The sequence below is a fragment of the Taudactylus pleione genome, unplaced genomic scaffold (genome assembly GCF_031769625.1).
Source record: "Taudactylus pleione unplaced genomic scaffold, aTauple2 ptg000397bl, whole genome shotgun sequence".
Classification (NCBI taxonomy): Eukaryota; Metazoa; Chordata; class Amphibia; order Anura; family Myobatrachidae; genus Taudactylus; species Taudactylus pleione.
This window is the reverse complement of record NW_028284799.1, coordinates 175077-188196: the sequence shown is the minus strand read 5'-3', so window position 1 is coordinate 188196 and position 13120 is coordinate 175077. Positions and strand designations below refer to the sequence as shown.

At 50.5% G+C, this 13120-nt stretch overlaps 1 protein-coding gene and 1 pseudogene across 4 annotated transcripts in view; both read left to right on the top strand.

Annotated features, from left to right (window-relative positions):
* TUBD1 (tubulin delta 1) overlaps nucleotides 1-13120 on the top strand; it is a 51806-nt gene that overhangs the window by 7652 nt on the left and 31034 nt on the right. The gene's annotated exons all lie outside the window — the stretch shown is intronic.
* Nucleotides 7958-12662, top strand: LOC148506702 (uncharacterized; annotated as a pseudogene).

Below are 13120 nucleotides of genomic sequence, written 5' to 3'. Positions count from 1 at the left end.
TATATATATATATATATATATATATATATATATAAAGAATGTACTGGGTAAAGCGCCCGTTTACAGAACGGCGCTAGAATGCAGGGGGCAGAGCTTAGCTCCGACTTCCCTCTCCTGCCTCCCATCAGCCCCAGCATTTCTCTGCAGACTGCTGGCGGCCATTACAGGGTGAGGCAGCGCTGGACAGCCTACGGACCTGTATGTATTACTGCAGGGGTTTAGGCTGATGTAAAGTGAGCGTTTTGGAGCATAATAATAATTAAGCCTTTGCCTGGCATTCTGGCTCTGCTAGGAGCGCTGTGGTGGGCAAGTGTGAGTGTCTCCAAACTCTCTGTACCCCAGTATATTCTGTTTTTTTTACCCTGTCACTTAACCTCTTGTGGTTTGTGTGGGGTCTGTATGTAGCATGACTGGCAGGTCTAAGGCTTCGCAAAAGTTATTTCTACTTCAGGGTCCATAGGGTATCCACAGGATACCTTGGGGTATAGGTGTGACGTCAGTCGCAGGGCACCAAAGAGTTAAGCTTTCAGCCTCCCAGGATGCACTAGGTCCCCCTCCTATACCCCGCCCCCGGGCCAAGGCACCTCAGTTTAGTTTGGTGCCCGGCCGGAGTCGGGTGCACCTGTTGGAGTGGGGGCTAGAAGAGCCCCTGAAGCTTTTTCTTCATGCAGCTGTGGCTGCACATCTGGATGAACAGCATGGACAGTCAGTCCTGACGTCCATGCTGTCTTCCCTACACCCCGCCGGTACCAGAACGCCGGTACTGATCCGGGGATGCTGGTGGGCGTCTGGGGTCACAGCTAGCGGTGACCCCAGATGCTCCGGACCATGGCCGGATTCAAGGGGGACAGAGGTAAGCAGCGGGGTCCCGCGGTGGGTCCCCGCTGATCACATGGTCCTAAGTCCCCAGGCAGGGGGCTCCCTGGGGACTGGCTGCAGCGTGGAGCCAGGCGACCAACCTGCGCTTCCACTACCCCCTGGGACAGCGGACCGCAGCAGAGCGGTAGCGCTGCGGCGTCCCAGGGGTTAAATGCATGCCAGGGGAGCGCGCCTTCCCTGTCTCACAGCCGGCGCCTCCCCCGCTGCACACAGCCCTCTCTGCACTGTGCTGACTGGTCCTGTGTCAGCGCTCCTCCCCCAGGCCAGCTTCTCTCTGCTCCTCGGCGGCCATCTTCTCCAGAACGCATGGTGAACGCTGCTGGAAGTCTGGAAGGAAGCATCGTGGTCTGGGTCCCCCCGCATACCTCTCCTCCGCTGTGGCTCAGGTCTGTGTATGCAGCGCTGTGTCCTACCAGGCCCTGTGTCTGTGTAGTTGAGTGATCAGCGCTGTTAGTGCAGGAATTGTTATTTCTCTGCATTGTATGTGACTGTGCTAGCGCTGCCTGTAACTTTTCTTCTCTAAACTGTCAGCTTTATTACTGTCCCTGTTCTTTCTGCTAAAGCCCTTGCGGTGCGGTGCTGCAGGGTGGTCTCTCGCCTATTTAATACTTAACTGGTGAGAGAGGTCACATACGTGGTGCCATCATGTCTGAAAGTGATTTTCCCCTCCGGCTACAGTGTACCACGTGCAAAGTACCGTTAGCGGAGGGGGAGGGTAGCGCGGAGGGCCTTTGCCGGCAGTGTTTGTCCATGGCGCGGCCTATTACGGTTACAGCACCGGTACAGGAGCCGCCCTGGGCTTGTTTCGCTCAGGCGTTAACAGCTTTAGTGGGCCAGTTAGCTCCGCAGCCCGCGTTTACTCCGATGGGTTTGTCCCAGCAGTCTGTGGTGTCGTCACCCATGCAGGGGTTCCCACGACAATTGGTGGTACCCCACAGTCTCCCTATTTCCCCGCTCCCGGGTTCTCAGGAGCCAGCGTGGGTTAACTCCCTGACGAGTTCTGTACAGCACTTGTCGGATGTGTTGCAAGGGGAGTCTGTGATGCGGCCTCATAAAAGGCCGGTGGCGTCTCTGTCCGCTCCTTATGAGGATGACGAAGGGACGTCTGATGATGGGGAGATTCTGGATCCTTACGATCAGGAACCTTTCCATACTAAGGACGCTGATGCTAAGTCCAAAGTATATATTCCTGGACTTATTCGGGCGGTCCGCACAGCCTTGGTGATTGAGGACGAAGTTCCCCCAGCGGCTAAATCTAAGTATGCCTTTTTCAAAGATGTGAAGGGCGATGCCACAGTCTTTCCTCTTTCGGGTCAGTTGGTGGACCATTTAGAGGAGGCGTGGAAACAACCTGGCAAAAGATACCAGCCGCAGAGACGCCTGGCGGTGGCTTATCCGTTCGCGGATAATTATTTTGCTAAGTGTGAATCCCCTCCACAGGTGGATTCTCACGTGACCCGACTTGTCCGTAGTGCCACATTGCCGATGCCATCCATGTCCTCCCTTAAGGATGCTACGGACCGCAAGGTACAAATCTGCCTGAAGTCCGCTTATTCCCTTGCAGGGGGGGCAGCACGGCCGGCTATGGCCATTTGCTGGGTTGCCAGAGCGATGGAGCGCTGGGCGGATTCATTAGAGGCTTCTTTTGAATCCGACTGTCCGGCCGAACAGGCGGAGTTGATTGGCAATCTCCGTGATTCGGCCACCTACATCAACGAGGCGGCTCTAGACATTAGTACTCTGGTGTCTAGAATTTCTTCAGCAGCGGTAGCTGCTCGTCGCACCTTGTGGCTGCGATCCTGGAAGGCGGACGCAGATCCAAGAAAGGTCTGGAAGTGTTGCCGTTTACCGGAGAAGTTCTCTTCGGTCCGGATCTGGATAAGATTGTGGCCACGCTGGCGGCAGCCAAATCTGCTTGTCTCCCGTCGGCCGCTGCTCCTTCTGGTTCTGGACCATCGTCCTTTCGGTCATCTAGGGCCCAGGGCAGGCCCAAACCACAGTCGTTTCCTCGACAGGCTGGCCCTAAGAAATCGGTCAAGCCCCGGAAACAGGCATGGAGTACCAGACGTCCGGTCCCCAAGCCAGATGACAAGCCTGCGGCCTGACGGTCCGGGTCTCCCCTTGGGGGATCCCAGGGTGGGAGGCTGCCTGCTGCAGTTCTCCCGGTGTTGGTCGTTCACTACGACAGACACTTGGGTTCTGGAGGTGGTCTCTCACGGGTACGCCCTCTCCTTCCGGCACAGACCCCCGGCTCGATTCTTCACCACGGGTCTACCATCAGACCGGAACAAGGCTACGGAGCTGCGGAAGGTATTGCACACTATGCTCCAGGCTGGAGTTATAGTGCCTGTTCCATTCTCCCAGAGGGGCCAGGGTTTCTATTCAAATCTATTTTTGGTACAGAAACCCAATGGGTCATATCGTCCGATTCTCAACCTCAAAGCACTCAACAAGTCTTTGCGGGTCCCGAAGTTTCGGATGGAGACCCTACGGTCCATCATTCTGGCGCTGGAACCTGGGGACTACATGGTGTCATTGGACATACAGGACGCTATGGCGGTCATGGCGGCTTCTCTGCGGCTGCAAGGAGTCCGCATGTTGCCGTACTTGGACGACCTGTTATTGGTGGCAGGATCTCCAGAGCTCCTGTTACACCACTTGGACCTGACCATTGCACTGCTGCAACGGCACGGCTGGCTAATCAACTGGCAGAAGTCCACTCTAATCCCGTCTCGGAGGATTCTGCATCTTGGAGCCTTATTGGACTCGGGACAGCAAAGGATCTTCGTGACGGAGGACAAGATCTCTGCTTTACAGTCAAGGGTGCGCAGTTGTCTGCACAGCCGCCGGGTGTCCTTACACTCGGCGATGAGGTTACTGGGCTCCATGGTGTCGGTGTTCGACATGGTGGAATACGCCCAGTTTCACTCCAGACCTCTGCAGCACCTGATCCTGTCCAAGTGGAACGGGCTGCCTCAGTCTCTGAAGTTCCAGACGATTGTGCTCACCCCGGAGGTTCGCCTGTCCCTTGCGTGGTGGTTAAAGACGACCCACCTCAACAAGGGACGTCCGTTCTGGGTTCCAAATTGGGTCCTGTTGACAACGGACGCCAGTCTTCGGGGCTGGGGAGCAGTTTCGGGTCCACACTTGTTCCAGGGCAGGTGGACACCGACAGAAGCGGAGCTTCCAATAAATATCTTGGAACTCCGTGCGGTCTTCAATGCTCTCCTGCAGGCACAGCGGTTTCTCCAGGGTCACCCGGTGCAGGTCCAGTCGGACAATGCTACCACCGTGGCCTACATAAACAGGCAAGGAGGAACTCGCAGTCGGGCGGCTCTCGTAGAGGTCTCTCGGATCCTGGTTTGGGCGGAGCGCAATCTTCCGGCCATATCAGCGGTCTTCATCCCGGGAGTGCTAAATTGGGAGGCGGACTTTCTAAGTCGCCAGGACGTTCATCCAGGGGAATGGTCCCTGCACCCGGACGTTTTTCAACTACTGGTGGACAGGTGGGGTCTTCCAGAAATCGACCTCATGGCGTCCCGGCACAACAACAAGTTGCCGGTGTACGGGTCTCGCACAAGAGACGAAGGGGCGTCTCTGGTGGATGCTCTGTCCGTCCGGTGGACGTTCAGGTTCGCATACCTGTTCCCTCCGGTCTCCCTTCTTCCACGGGTAATCCGGAAATTCAAACAGGAAGGAGGGACGCTCCTGTTGATAGCTCCCGCGTGGCCCAGACGGCACTGGTTCTCAGACCTTCAGGGTCTGTCCGTGGACAGTCCTCTGCGGTTGCCGCTACGACCGGACCTTCTGTCTCAGGGTCCTTGTCTTCACCCGGACCTGACTCGGCTGTCTTTGGCGGCGTGGCTGTTGAGACGGCCATGCTGAGGTCCTGGGGGTTTTCCAGCTCTGTGGTGCGTACCATGTTACGAGCTCGGAAACCGTCTTCCGCGAGGATATACCATCGCGTGTGGCATACGTTCTTCCAGTGGTGTCGACCGAGAGGTTATGCACCGCGGGAGTTTCGTCTGTCTCGGATTCTCGCCTTCCTGCAAGCGGGACTAGATCATGGGCTTCGCCTTGCTTCTTTGAAGGTACAGGTTTCGGCCCTATCTGTCTGGTTTCACCGTAGGATTGCTACAATCCCGGATGTGCGCACCTTTATGCAAGGTGTTCTCCGTATTCAGCCGCCCTTTGTTCCACCTGTGGCGCCTTGGGATTTGGCTGTGGTCCTGAGGGCTCTCCAAGGACCGCCGTTTGAACCACTGGGCTCAGTGGATATTAAATGGCTAACAGCTAAGACTGTTTTCCTTCTGGCCGTTGCTTCAGCCAGACGTGTTTCTGAGTTAGGGGCTCTTTCTTGTAGACCCCCTTTCTTGGTTTTTCATGGGAACAGGGCAGTGCTCCGCACTCGGCCCGAGTTTCTTCCCAAAGTTGTTTCCCAGTTTCATGTTAACGAGGAAATAGTTGTTCCGGCCTTTAACTCACCGGGTCTTTCCGTGGGTGAGGCCTCTTTGGATGTTGTGCGGGCCTTAAGGACTTATGTTGACCGCACTTCTTTGTTTAGGAAGTCGGACGCTTTGTTGTCCTCTATGGCTTCTGTAAAAAGGGTTGGCCTGCTTCAAAGCAAACTTTGGCAGCCTGGATCCGTATGGCTATTTCTGAAGCTTATCTTCATGAAGGCCTACCGGTCCCTCCTTCTCTGAAGGCTCATTCCACTAGGTCTGTGGGTCCTTCGTGGGCAGCTCGACGTGGTGCCTCGGCAGTTCAGATCTGCAAGGCTGCTACGTGGTCTTCTGTCCATATCTTCGTGAGGTATTACAGGTTTGACACCTTCGCCTCTCAGGATGCTTCCTTCGGGCGGCGGATTCTCCTTTCTGCACAGGAGCGTCCCCACCCTTAAAGGATACTGCTTTGGGACATCCCCAAGGTATCCTGTGGATACCCTATGGACCCTGAAGTAGAAAATATGAGATATGGTAAGAACTTACCCTTGTTATCTCTATTTCTACGAAGTCCATAGGGTTCCACAGGACTCCCGCCCTGTCGCACCTGTGCTGCAGATGGGCTTTGCTCTGGTCACCGGTTTTCCGTCTCCCTCTGGTGAGAATGTGATTCTTGTATGTGTCCAGATCTTTGTTCTCTCTCTTCCTTCTCCTCCTCCGGCCTATGGCTTGGTAACTAACTGAGGTGCCTTGGCCCGGGGGCGGGGTATAGGAGGGGGACCTAGTGCATCCTGGGAGGCTGAAAGCTTAACTCTTTGGTGCCCTGCGACTGACGTCACACCTATACCCCAAGGTATCCTGTGGAACCCTATGGACTTCGTAGAAATAGAGATAACAAGGGTAAGTTCTTACCATATCTCATATTTTACCTGCAAAAAGTGTGAAGTGAAATTTACACAGGGACAGTCATCTACCTCCAGATTGTGTGACGGTTGTTATACGGATCAGCAATCTGCAGAGATGTCAGAACCACCGTCTTGGACGCAGGTTACATCCGTTATGTCCTCTCGGCTGAACTGGAGGCTTCTCGCAGAGAAAGAGAGGCTTACAGGTCAGCTGCTACAGAGGAACCAGCATGGGTGAGATCCCTAGCTGTTTCTATGGAGGGGATTTCCAGAGCCATGACAATGGCGTCCGCTCCGCAGGTCTCTAAAAGGAGATTATTACCCTCAGTCCTCCATTGGGATGACCCAGAGGAGGAGGATATGCCCGAATTAGAAGAGGGTGAATATGCCCCAGATTCGCCTAAAGAGCCTCTGGAGTCTGATCCTGAACAGGTATCAGAGGGAATAGAAGCCTTGATTGCTGCAATACGACAGGTATTGCACATACAGGAAGAGGACTCGGGTCCTGCAAAACAGTCTTTCATCTTAAGAAACAAAGACAAGCTACGGCTTTCCCTATATTGGAAGAGCTGGATTCTCTTCTAACGACAGCCTGGGAACATCCAGATAAAAAATTTCAGATGTCCCGGCGTTTATTATCTTTTTACCCTTTTCCAGCAGATAATAGAAAGGCTTGTGAAACTCCTCCTACGGTAGATTCATCTGTATCGCGATTGTCAAAAAAGACTACGCTCCCTGTTCCTGGAGTCACGTCTTTAAAGGACATGTCCGATCGGAGACTGGAGAGCACTCTTAAGTCCATTTACACCGCTGCAGGGGTGACTCTTCGTCCAGCGATCGTTAGCTGCTGGACTAACAAGGCTATTGAAATTTGGGCTAAGCAATTGGCGGACGGAAAGAAAGATCAACTACCAATGGAGGAACTCATTCCATTAGCAGAACTTATAGGTGAAGCTGCAGCTTACCTTGGAGAAGCGTCTAAGGATGTTTGTTCTATTGCCTCCAGAACTTCAGCTCTGGCAATTTCAGCATGGCGGGCGCTGTGGCTCAAAACTTGGCAGGCTGACGCGGAATCCAAAAAGGCTGTGGAAGCACTTCCTTTCACTGGACATGTACTATTCGGGGCAGAACTAGATAAATGGATATCTCAGGCTACTGGAGGTAAATCCACTTTTCTACCATCTGCAGCTCCTCCACCTAGACGATCTTACTCAGGACCTTAATTTCGGGCCCCGGGTCGTTCACGTGGTCGTTTCAGAGGATCATCAACGTCCCGTGGTACCAGAGGTCGGGGTAGAACCGCAGCCAGCAGAGGCTCGAGTCTACAGGAAGTTAAGTCCACTTCTAAACCCAGTGCATGACGGGGCTTCCCTCTCACCTGGGGGACCCCAGAGTGGGAGCTCGTCTTCGGGACTTCAGCGAGGTCTGGACGGAAACCTGTGTGGACGCTTGGGTCCGAGATCTAATAATTTGGGGCTACAACCTAGATTTTCAACTGCAACCCCCAAATCGTTTTTTTACCACAGGTTTGCCAGTTTCCAACGACAGAAGTGTGGTCTTACAGAAAGCAATAGACAGGCTTCTGTCCATGAAAGTGGTAAAGTCCCCAGTCATCAGAAGGGAAAAGGATTTTACTCCAGTCTTTTTGTCGTTCCGAAGCCGGACGGTTCGGTCAGACCCATTCTAAACTTAAAGGATCTCGATCCATACTTACGGATCTTCAGGTTCAAGATGGAGTCTCTTCAGTCGGTAATTGCAGGCTTGGAGGAGGGCGAGTTCATGGTATCTCTAGATATCAAGGACGCCTATCTGCACATTCCCATTTGGCCACCTCACCAGGCTTTCCTGAGATTCGCAGTTCGGGATTCACATCTCCAGTTTCAGGCCTTGCCCTTCGGCTTATCTTCGGCCCCACAGGTATTCACAAAGGTTATGGCTGTGATGATGAGTCTCCTTCGGAAACAAGGAATCACTATTATTCCGTACCTGGACAACCTACTCCTGAAGGCAAATTCCAAGGATCAACTATTACAGGACATCACCGTGACGCACAACCTCCTCATTCGTCATGGATGGATCCTGAATTTTTCCAAATCGCATCTGCAACCGACACAGAGATTGCAGTTTTTAGGAATGACCATGGACACAGTGTCTCAACGGGTGTTCCTTCCCCAGGACAAAATAACTTCCATTCAGGAGATGGTGAGGTTGGTCCTTCGACGTCGGCAGGTTTCGGTTCATGCATGTATCCGACTTCTGGGGAAGATGGTAGCAGCCTTCGAGGCTGTCCAGTACGGTCGTTTTCACTCGACCTTTTCAGCTAGATCTCTTATCACAATGGTCGGGATCCCACCTGTTTCTTCACAAAAGAGTCAGGTTACAACCCAAGACTCAGATTTCCCTACTGTGGTGGCTAAACTCAGTTCACTTTGCGGAGGGAAAGAGATTCGGAGAGTGGGATTGGACGCTTCTTACCACGGATGCGAGTCTAAGAGGCTGGGGGGCAGTAGTTCTGGAGCATCACTTCCAGGGACGCTGGACAGCACAGGAATCGAGTCTTCCAATCAACATATTGGAGTTAAGAGCAGTTTTCTATGCATTACAGACAGCAGCTCACTTTCTGAGGGGCCAAGCAGTCAGGGTCCAGTCCGACAATGCCACAGCAGTGGTATACATAAACAAGCAAGGAGGCACCAGAAGTCGTGCGGCCATGAAGGAAGTCAGCAGGATTCTGATCTGGGCGGAAAGCTACACAAGGTCGATTTCGGCAATCTTCATTCCGGGCGTCGAAAATTGGGAGGCAGATTACCTCAGTCGTCAGGATGTACATCCAGGAGAATGGGCTCTACATCCACAGGTGTTTCAGCAGCTGGTCCAACGGTGGAGTCTTCCGCAGGTCGACCTCATGGCATCCAGGCAGAACCATCAACTGCTCCTTTACTGCTTTCGAACAAGGGATCCACAAACGGTGGCTGTGGATGCACTGTCAACACCATGGCAGTTCCAATTCATTTATCTGTTTCCTCCATTTCCCCTTCTCCCTCGAATCCTTCAACGCATCAAGAGGGAACAGGCCAAGGTCCTGCTGATAGCTCCGGACTGGCCTCGCAGAGCTTGGTACTCCAACATTCAGCTCCTGTTGGTAGACAATCCGTGGCCCTTACCACTCAGAGAGGATCTGCTCCTTCAGGGTCCTTTACTCTATCCAAACTTAAAGCAGCTACGTTTGACGGCCTGGTTGTTGAAAGGGCCATCTTAAGACGTAAAGGGATACCTTCCAAGGTGATTCCTACGATGCTTAGAGCCAGGAAGGAAGTTACTTCCAAGCATTACCATCGCATTTGGAGGGCATATGTAACCTGGTGCGAACGTAGAGTTCTGCCTTCTACGGAGTTCAGTCTTCCCAGATTTCTGCTTTTTCTGAAAGCAGGTCTCTCTGAAGGTACAAATTTCAGCACTCTCGGTTTTCTTCCAAAAGAAATTGGCCTTATTACCGGATGTGCAAACTTTTCTGCAGGGTGTGGTTAGATTACAACCACCCTTTGTTCCTCCTACAGCTCCATGGGACTTGGACTTCGTCCTGTCTTTCTTGCAGTCTTCGTTGTTCGAGCCTTTGGAGGCGGTGGAATTGAAGTATCTTTCATGGAAGGTGATACTTCTGTTGGCTCTGGCTTCCGCCAGGAGGGTGTCGGAGCTGGGAGCTTTATCATGTCGTCCACCATATTTGGTATTTCATGAGGATAGAGCTGAGCTACGCACCAGAATGGATTTTCTGCCTAAGGTGGTTTCGGCCTTCCACATCAATCAACCTATTGTGGTTCCAGTTCTTCCACAGGATTCTCCTTCTTCTAGATCCTTGGATGTGGTTAGAGCTCTTCGCATATATGTAGACAGGACGGCAGCCGTTCGCAAGACTGATACTCTCTTTGTTTTGTATGATGCTGCTCGTCCGGGTTGGCCAGCTTCCAAACAGACACTGGCTCGATGGATTCGTCTGACCATACGACAGGCATATTTGGCCTCGTCTAGAGAACCTCCATCTTCCATTACCGCACATTCCACTAGCTCAGTGGGTGCCTCGTGGGCGGCTGCTCGAGGCGTTTCTATGGAATCTCTATGCCGGGCAGCTACTTGGTCAAGACGGCATACTTTTGTTCGGTTTTACAGATTTGACACCTTTGCAACTTCTGCAGCGCAATATGGTCGGTCTGTTTTGCAGGGTTCTCAGCGCTTTCCCACCCGTGATGGGAGCTCTGGGACGTCCCCATGGTCTTGAAGTCCTCCAGTGTCCCCTAGTGGATGAAGGAGAAAACAGGATTTTGGTACTTACCGATAAATCCCCTTTCTCCGATTCCACAGGGGACACTGGATGCCCACCCTGCGCTGTTCTTCCTGCCACCTGTTATGCCTGTTGGCGACATGTTTGTTGTCTAGGGTGATGTTATGAATGTTAGAGACATGTTTGTCGTCTCTTGTTTCATTCCATTTTGCTTTGTTTTCACCTTTCAGTTGTTATGTGTACTTTCGCCTCCTCCTCTTCTGTCAGTCTTTTTTCTCTGCTCCCCTCGGGCTTGGTTCTAATACTGGCCTATAGGGGGTATAGAGGGGAGGAGCTAGTCACACTTCATTTAAATTTAAAGTGCCTGCTCCACTCAGCACCGTCTATACCCCACTGTCTTGAAGTCCTCCAGTGTCCCCTGTGGAATCGGAGAAAGGGATTTATCGGTAAGTACCAAAATCCTGTTTTTTATTAACTTTCCTTTAGCAATAAAAAAGAAAAACAAATACAGTAAAGAAATATACGACCAATACCATGCTGCAATTCATAGAAATCAGTGCAGTAGTAAATTAGCTGACATTCCGACAAGGAATAATATAATAATTCCACAATGCATAATGTAAGACAGAGTGTAGAAAACAAATGCAAACACTCAACATACACAATATACATTTTTGCACAGAATATAAACAAATATAAATATATTCAGTTGTATGTGAACGACTGACAGAGACACATCAAGCATCAAGGAATCATAGTCCGTAGCAATCCAGGAGTGCATAGCTGGATTTTTTCCACAGGGACCAAACTTCATCAAATTTACTCAGACATTTACGTTTCTGGTACAGATAACGTTCATGAGATATTGTCAAATTAACCAAGGCCACCCAGGATGCAAAGGTGGGTGGATCAGAGGCCATCCATTTGCGGGCAATACACACCATTGCCAAAGTTAAAGGATTACCTACATATAATCTAAGGCAGACAGAGAGGGAATCCTCCAAATCCAGGCCAAATAAACAAATACACGGTTTAAATTAAACTACATGGATACCCGTGCCATGTACACCATCCACCACATCTGTCCAAAATAAAGAGACACAAGGACATGACCAGAGGAGATGCCATAAATCAGCAGAAGGAGCAGAGCATTTAGGGCAGGAGTCCACGTTAGAACCACCAAACTCAAAAAGTCTAAGCGGGGTCCAGTAAATCCTATGCAAAATATACAATTGTATCTGCTGAAATCTGACATAAGCCGTAGCATCCCGAGGAGTCCCCATAACAGCCTTCCAGTCATCATCAGACAAGGTACCCAAATCATTATCCCAACGGGTTCTAAGGGAGTTGCCTTTTAATCAAATCTTTATCTAGTAATAAAATTTAGTTCTCTTCAGTACAAGTCTCCATGAACCCAAAAGGTGAATAAAGACTATGTAGTTTTCACTGTATATCAGAGGGTGACTAAGTTTAGTGAATTACCTGACTCACTGTCACATCTTCAATATAGCGCCACCATGTCACATACAATGGGTAATCATTGCATATCAAATAAAACTTGCATAGTCTCATAAATAATTTGGCATACATGGGTGCAAAGTTATTCTGTGTCTGTTCCTTGTAGCTGTAACATTAGCTTTTCTGGAAATTACATATAATTTATTATGCAGAAGAAAATCAATAATTTCCATTATAAAAGCAAACAGTTTATTATCCATTGGGAAAAAAAACAAGCGTAAGTCCTCACAGCCTTGAGAATGAATGATTAAAGTAGATAATGAGGATTTACTACTCCTAAAATGAAATTCTCTCCCCAACTGTCATTCAAAATGTTTATTATTTGTGTAGAATCCTTTAGATAAGAATGTAATTGATCTTATCTCTAACCTAGCAGGAATTTCCTAGTATTGATCAGGTTCTTTAATTGGGTAGGAAAGAGAAATTATCTTTTTTTTTTTAAATGACAGTTTTTACATAGAGAAAATTGTAACCGTTAAAAAAATATGTGAATCAAACCTGTGACCCCATCATTGTGAGAGTGCAATGCAAGCCACTATGCCAAAATGCTGCCCATAACCTGATACTGTTGCAGGCCGGTATAGCTGAGTTTAATGACATCCACTTATTCTTTGCCTTTTTAAACTATCTAGGTACTAAATGTATGCTTGATAATGAGTCTGATTCAGAGATGTATGCTAATGCCATTGCAGCTGCAATCCTGTATACAGCTGCTGTGTGAAACATGCAAATGTCGCAGACACTGAGGAATGTATCGAGACGCCCACCTGCGGTTTTGCAAATCCAAGCATCTGCCTGCAAAGATACAGCATTGGTCACCGATCCTTCCATAATAATAGGCCTCGTGAGTGTCCCCATGGTTGCACAGAATGGCTGCGTGTACTAAGGAGCTAGACCCACATTCACTGCGTAGGGGATCGCAGATGCAGGCTGTGACATGCCCCACATACCGTTGCGACACGCCTTTGCCACCACTCCCTGTTACCTACAACAAACACTCCCTGATGTCGATCACACTGTGAGTAAATATGGTAATGTACTTTGACGTATGCGCCATGTGACTCGGGCGCATGTACAGATTGCCAATTATCGCTCAA